The 7,621-nt window shown below is 42.4% G+C and overlaps 1 long non-coding RNA gene across 2 annotated transcripts; it reads right to left on the bottom strand.

Moving 5' to 3' along the window:
• Positions 1-386: 386 nt before the first annotated feature.
• On the bottom strand, positions 387-4,923 carry LOC116221476. Of its 2 annotated transcripts, XR_006152533.1 has the most exons (4): positions 4,587-4,923; positions 4,051-4,135; positions 934-1,798; positions 387-831 (listed from the first exon to the last, which is right to left on the bottom strand). It is a non-coding gene; the product is annotated as an uncharacterized LOC116221476 (long non-coding RNA). The 2 variants fall into 2 exon arrangements; XR_004164136.2 differs by lacking the exon at positions 387-831 and having other exon boundaries at positions 860-1,798.
• Between the last annotated feature and the right edge of the window lie 2,698 nt (positions 4,924-7,621).

Here is a 7,621-nt window from a genome sequence, read left to right as displayed (position 1 = left end):
CAGTGTCTCACTTTAATACAGTGCAGTAAACCTGCAATTGTAGCTTGGTTGATGGATATTTAGAGGTCCAAATAGGATCCTTTAATACATTACTGTCGAACCTCTATCTCTTTAGTTCTCACTGTCTCTTTATCTCATTCTATTGTATTACACTGCATGAATATATATAATGAATTATATTTGAATGTAAGGTTCTAGTAGGCCTACCTGTTGGCATTAGCAATTTTGGCATTAGCCAGTGTCTCCACTGTGAACGTCTCATTGCAGAGCACAGCTCTGAGAGACACAGCTCTCAGTTAGGCTAAATAAGAGACTCAAACATTCTGATTTAATAGTTTGTTAATAGAGTATTGGTATGTTTAATATGGCAAATTATTCACATTTGGAACATGAAATATATATTACACATACATACATACTACAAATATATTTATACATTATGATGTATATAAATAATTCATATGCTCTCCATTCCACCCAACGTTGTTCTGCTGTCCCTGTGGAATCAGTTCAGTAATCAAAACCAATAATTTATTGATACAATATTATTCATTTTAATAAATCACAATTCTGCCATGGTTGGGCATCAATCATAATGCCAGTCCAATGTTAGTATCAATTAGGGAGATAATTTTGCATGAATCAGGGCTGCCCACTCAGGTGAGTTTGACATGCATCCGGCCCACATCTGACATGACGCAGCCGCTGGCTCGGCTGTCTTTCCTCAAGTGACATAACACCTGACTCCTCCCACCACCACCACCACTCCACTTGGTGACTTTTCTCAGGTGTGCTTTTTTTTGTCAGAGGGAAGAAAAACACTTCTGTACTCTGTGAGGGAAAAAAAAAAACACTTCAGTCCTCTGTGGGTGAGGTACTGTGCTGTAGTAGTGCTCACACTAGAGGGCAGTCCCAGAATCTTCTTATCCTTACCTTTGGTTTCCCTCTCATGTCCCTAAATGCACCTTCAGTGCATTATCTTCAGGGCATTGCATAAGTCCATGGTCTCTGACTGTTTACTTGTATTTAGATTTGAAGCATGTCACAAACACCAACATATCAGGGATACTAGGAAAGGCAGACATGAATCAAAATAAATAAAAAATGAATTCCACTGAAATATTCTTAATATAAAGTCAGTCATGGCATGGGTGTTTAACATAATCAAACACCCACAACGTCAAAACACCTCCTCACAGCTCTTTTACACATGCCGTCCACAAGGTAACTATATGGTGGGACATCTCAAGAGACAGTGGCCAACTCTCACTTCTCATGCTGTGTCGTAGCAACTACGGCTGGGAGGAAAGGCAGCACTACCCTTTGGACTCAGTGCAGTCAGACCAAGTTGAATGAGCCTAAATCCAGATTTAGCCTAACGTCTTCTGGTTACCAGTGACTCTCGCCAGCCTTCTGAAGCAGCCCTGACTGGTTGGGCCTGTCTCATCATCTCTCTCTCTGTCTACCCAAAGGGATCCTAGGAAACGGGCTAAGACAGTCACTGATTTACTATTCCCCACCAGCCTATTCGTCACAGCAAAACATGCAAACATCTTTTCCCCCCACATTCTTTCTGTCAGTTCAGGGCCGGGTAGAGGATGGGGTTCAGCACCGAGTTGAAGTAGCCCAGTCACAGTACCACCTAGTGGACGATCTCAGGCGGGTCGGGTTGAGCCCTCATGCCATGTAGGTGAAGTAGGGGACCCCAGCAGATGACAAAGGCCCCCATGACAGCCGCCAGGGTTACAGTGGCCTTGTGCTCCCGGGACAAGCAAACGAAGGAGAGCGTGCGCTGCACCTGGGAAAGGATAGTGTGAGGAGTCATGCTGAGGTCAGACAAAATGTAGGTTTCAACAAACTCACATTAATCCGAATCACATGAATCCGATATTTGTCGCCAGGACTATTAATTGACCTTAAAGACAAATGAAACCTACCCAAGAAAACAACTTCAGTAGCTATTTTCTATGGACTGGGGTCAGTATCAAAACACATTCATACATACACATACACATACACAGACGCACACATCTAGACCTTACACGATCGTGTACATGCAGCTCAGAATCCTGGGTCTATGCAAGACTTCAGGGTATTCTGGTCCATTACACAAGCAACTCCAAATGGATCTCTGGACATAACTAGTGTAGCGAAACATTCAAACACCCAACGGGTGATGAAGCAGTGCACACACATACACACACACACACACACATTAAGGTTCATTCCACTGCATTCAGTCCTAGTCTTTATCTTGGCAATATTACTATTCAATTGCTTATCGTGCTGTTGCTGGCAGCTAGGCTGAATTGGCTGTTTGATGACGTTCCTGTGGTGATAGTATGATGGTATAACTTTTGAAAGGAAGAAACTCAGGTTCAAACTTCCAACCTCACAGTCAAGCCACTAGCTCTCTCACCACTAGACCACTAGAGACTTATGTTTTCTGCTTCCACATGCTGCTGTTTACCAGCATCTAGTTCAATAGTCTCTCTTTCTTGTAACAAACAGATGAATGTGAAATGTGATTTCAAGGTTGAAAATATTCCTACTGCTCATTATAAAGAAAAGATTGATGACAACGATTGAACAGAAAAAAAAATAAAACAGACTAACAAAAAAACACGTGATCATGGACTAGATTTATAGCAGTAAACAGCTCTCACACACATGTTGGCATTGTCAATGATTTACAGTACCAATAAAGGTTTAGTAAAATCTTCATTCATGAATGGAAAGTTGGAGTGAATGCACATGTGAATAAGGGGCAGAGAGGAGGTTTACAGAGGCAGTGTTATAGAAAATAATAGCATTGTAGCCACTCCGGTTCAATCACCCGCACAGATGTAGTCCTCAGACGGAGCTGGGTTACATAAGCCCCAGATAAATGCAGCAGATGCTTTTAGACTACATCCCGTCGCTCGCTTCACTAAACTTAGGGAATGTTCAGACAGTTTATGAACGTATACTGTCTCTCTCTCTCTGCCTCTCTCCCCTGTATCTTTTTTCATATTCTGCCTGTTTACCTTATTCCACACTGTTTAAAGAATAATACATGTTACCATGTTAATGTTTAAAGTATAATAGAAGTTATCACACTGTGGCTTATCCTTCTACCAGAAAGACTCAGGAGGCAGGAGTGAACTTGACAATTCAATCCATGAAGGGATGGTACAATTTAGTATGAAACAGTACCAGTATTTAGTCTTTGGTCTAGACCCCATCCTCTGTCCAGTTTGAGGCACGTGGTCTCTTTCGCAGATCTAGCCTGATTGAGATGGCAGGGGCAGCCTACCCGTGGCCAACAGGACAAGGACTGAACCGGTGGTGGCAAAATGCTTGAGGGGAATCATCGATATGACGGTGCACTGAAGACAGCAAAGGAGGTACGTTAGTGAAGTCTATTTAAAGGGCAGGTGTAAGCAGGCTATTGGTCCGGAGCACTGAATAAATGAATGACGTAGCCTTACAGTCTTCCCCGAGGACTCACACTTAAGTTTCCATTCAAACTGACAATCATACATACAGTAAATCATAAGTTCCCATGAGTGGCATCCTCTGCAGCTTTTTAAATATCCTTTGGTCATAAAACTGAAACTCTACAGGCCTCAATAGTGTATGCATCCAGTGCATCAACTTGATTCACAGTAACCTACATCCAGTGTGTAACCTACTGGTAGTTAGGTCTTGGCTCTGAAATGCGACTACGCCACCTGTTGCCTTTCACACCAAGATATATTGTTATGTGTTATTGTACCTTTTGACAGACAGAGACGAGGTATTTCAGTAGAAAAATAACACTATTTATTAATACAAGGCTAAATAAAGATAAAATACAGCAAGAGGGTGGGTAATGGCTGCCACCAGAATGGTAGGGGATATAGGGAGCAGCTGTTGCAGGGGGTTACCTGTCCTGGAAAAGGGATTCTAAATTCTTGATTCTTATGCCTACTCACACATTCACACACACACACAAACACACCTGCACACAACACACATAGGCACAGGCACTGCAAACAGGTATCACAGCAATGGTGAGGTGCACGTTACCACTCAATACGGCATGCAGTGCGCGAAGAAGAGGACTCAGATCCGGCGACCTGCCCCGTAGACAGCTGCAACACTCTCTGTTGTTCTGGAGAGGAAAGGGGAAGAAGGGTTGGGGTTAAGCCTAACTGGCTAAAACCAGGCAGAGTTCAAGCTTTGGAGGAGGCTTACTCAAACTAGGGGAAAACGCTGGGGCAGCCAGTACCGCACCTATCGCTCTAGCACCGCGGGGAGGAGAGGGGACAATAATGAAATACAAAGTAGCACGCTAAACCCAGCTCACACCTAGGTTTAGGCTTGGTCAAACAAATACAAACAAACAAAAAACTACAAAAGGCAAAAGCTGAAATTAAAACCTAGATGAGCACAGATATATTTCAAACACATGTTACACAGACATTCAAATAATCAGCTATGAACAGAGATGAAGCATAGGTGAAGGCTCGCACACTGTCAGTCGCATTGAGTAAGCAACACCTCCATATGGAGCGTACAAACAAACATTGCCGTCTATTAACGTGAGCTGCACAGGAGATTACCTTTTCGCAGCAATAGCATGGAGAGCAAGAAGTGGAAACCCAGAGACCGCAACTATCCTACCTGGTGAGCTGGTTAGGAGCAGCACTTTGGCTAATGAATGAACCGCCATGGTGCTACTTAGGGGCGTGGCAGAGCAGGACAGAAGCTACGGTGGCTGCTGGGAGACAGGACCGTAATTCTGCCGGTTACAAGTGCACGGTATGCATCAATTTGATTCACAATAATTTACACATCCTGAGTAATCTGCTCCTTTCATTTCACTGCAAGTCATAAAATGAAAGAGTCAAGTGCATAGGGCCATATTAGGAGTGACCGTAACATCAGGTGATTTGGAGTTTGGCCGGGGGAGGGGCATAGGGAATTCTACAGACAGATGCGTAGAGGAATTTAAGTAATCATAACTCCCATCTCTTTCAGTGACACAGTGCACATGTACATCGACACAAGCATACATGCACTCACTCAGTCACGTAGAAACACTCCCTGTCTGTCCCTCTGTTTGTGTTGAAATAAACACAAAGCCTCAATTACTTCATCAAGGCAAATACCACTGACAAGAATGTGATATAATTTAAACAGGGAGACATTTCAAAGCTACCTTTCCATCTGATCCTGCAGATTAAACAGGGTGCCAGTCAGTAGCTCACAGTGGCTTGTTTCCTCTTGTGACTAATCATTCTCTCCCCTCCTGTTGAAGATTAGGGCCTTTGCCTTTCATAGGAAAGTGATTTGATGTGGGTGATTCGCTGTGGGTCTCAAGGGAGCTACTGCGAAGGTGGGTGGAATGTAAAGACCATACGCGAGGTCGGGGAAGATGAGCATTGTTCAATATTTCATGGTGCTTGTTCGCCATGTGTCCGTCCAAAGATCAGACCTTATCTTTGAAAGTGCTACGATATGGAGAGAGAGAGAGAAAGAAAGAAAGAAAGAAAGAAAGAAAGAAAGAAAGGAATATAATGGAAACTGACGTGACCGTTTGCTGTTTCTGATCTTCAATTTGTGCAATGCATAGTTAAAGCATATCCTTCATAAGGTAAACTGACTTGTCAGACTACTGGACTAGTTTAGCAATCCATATCACATGTAGCCTGTTAACGTTAGCCTGTGGTTAAAGGCGGCCGCATGCTTCTGCAACAGCGGCTGTGGCTTTTCACATTGTTGTGTATATGTACTCGTTTCAATTCATGGTTCCTAAAAGGGTTGCGCGTGTTGCAAAGCAATTCACCGCCAGAACAATAGGTGGAGTAACGTTTTTTGTCGAAGACGACCTAGAGAATGACATCCTTGTGTGTGGAAGTCGTTGGTTTATTTATTTACCAGGTCTTGTTGTCCACACACACAGTGAATGATGGTTACCGAGATCATTGGGGTTGTATAAATGTTCATATCTCCTCACCTCTTCCAACTGGACCCGACCAGCCAGGCCGTCTTCGACAAATATTTAGAAATCATACTAGGGCTCAGGTCAGCCATCAGCACGATAAGACACATATTTTAAGGACAGCCACAGCGCTTTAAAACGACGTGTTTATAAGTTACATACAAAATTGAAAGATAAAAGGCGAGAGAATCGCCAGGTGTACCTTCTCATTATGTAGGCTATGTGTGTTTGTAATACAATGGTGTGGGCCGAAGGTTAACTCCACTTCACAGGTACACCTGGCGATTCTCTCGCCTTCTATCTTTCACCTTCGAATAATTTAACTTATAAACATGTCGTTTTAAAGCGCTGTGGCCGTCATTAAAAGATGTATCAATAAACGAACTTCGGCATCATGTGATCTGTCTTTTTCGCCACTGGTAGGCTATTGAATTGCCAACCTTTGTATTTCGTGTAACACATGTATTCATAACATCAAGCCTTTCGCCCACTACACTTTCATGCTCCGATACGTTTTTTTCCTTTGTCCCGCTGCAATAAATATGCTTACTTCACTCAAAATAAAACCTACAGTTCTGGCGTTGAATTGCATGAACACGCACAACCCTTGGGGAACCATTTATGTATCTGCAAAGAAATCACATAAATTGCAACATACTAAATTCTCAGAGGATGACATTAAAAAAACGTTTACTGCGTCTGTTTGGAGAGAACGCGCGCTAATTCACCGAACAAATACTTTCATATTCATTTTTCGCCACTTCATGTCATCCATTCATATCAATCAATACTACCTAATACAACTTTAACTGTGATGTGTTTTTGTTTCATTTCGCAACTTATTTACTGTATAATCCAAGACAGCAGGTGCCCGTTTGTAAATATTCCACATTTGATGTAGGCTACTGTCAAATCAGAAAGAAAATCAGCTGTCACTCTATTACCTGACCAATAGGCTACCTTTCAAACTCGGTGATATTCACAACTAATTTGTCCTTCATTCTACCTAATATGATTAAACGGCATATGTTATTGCACCCGTGAGGCAAGCGTCAGTTTTGTTCGGTTATCTGCCCTCTCTAGACTGATTACTGACCAACCAAGCATGTCAATTTTCTTTTAGGTTGATTTTTTGGTGGATCAGCTGTCTTTTTTGCCACTTTACCTACTGAATCGCCAACCTTTGTATTTCGTGTCAAAAATGTATCCTAACGTCAATATTGGCCTTTCACCCACTTTCCTGCTCCGGTAAAAGTCCGGTAAGTTGTCCCGCTGCAATTAATTCGCCGACGTCAATCAAAATGTTCGCACTATGATTCCAGGTCACATTTTCATCCCAGTCCCCCATCTAATGTTAATACAGTGTTGTAGGCTATAATGGTCTTGCTCCTATAATGTATAATGTATAATGGAGCAACAAGTAGGTTACAGGGTGGATGTGGCAGAGAGAGAAAGAGCGAGAATGGTGATGCACACGGATCTATCAGATAGCAACTGGAGCAAAGTTATGTTGCTGTAACGTTGAACTCTGTGCAATTATTACAATACAATACTTAATAGGCTAATTGATACAATATCTCCTCGTTTGAGTGTGGTTGTTTTAGTGCAATGGGAGTGTATGATCGTTATTATCTATAAAGAAAGGCATTGCAA

This window comes from Clupea harengus, chromosome 8, assembly GCF_900700415.2.
Source record: "Clupea harengus chromosome 8, Ch_v2.0.2, whole genome shotgun sequence".
NCBI lineage: Eukaryota > Metazoa > Chordata > Actinopteri > Clupeiformes > Clupeidae > Clupea > Clupea harengus.
This window is presented reverse-complemented; position numbering and strand designations above follow the sequence as displayed.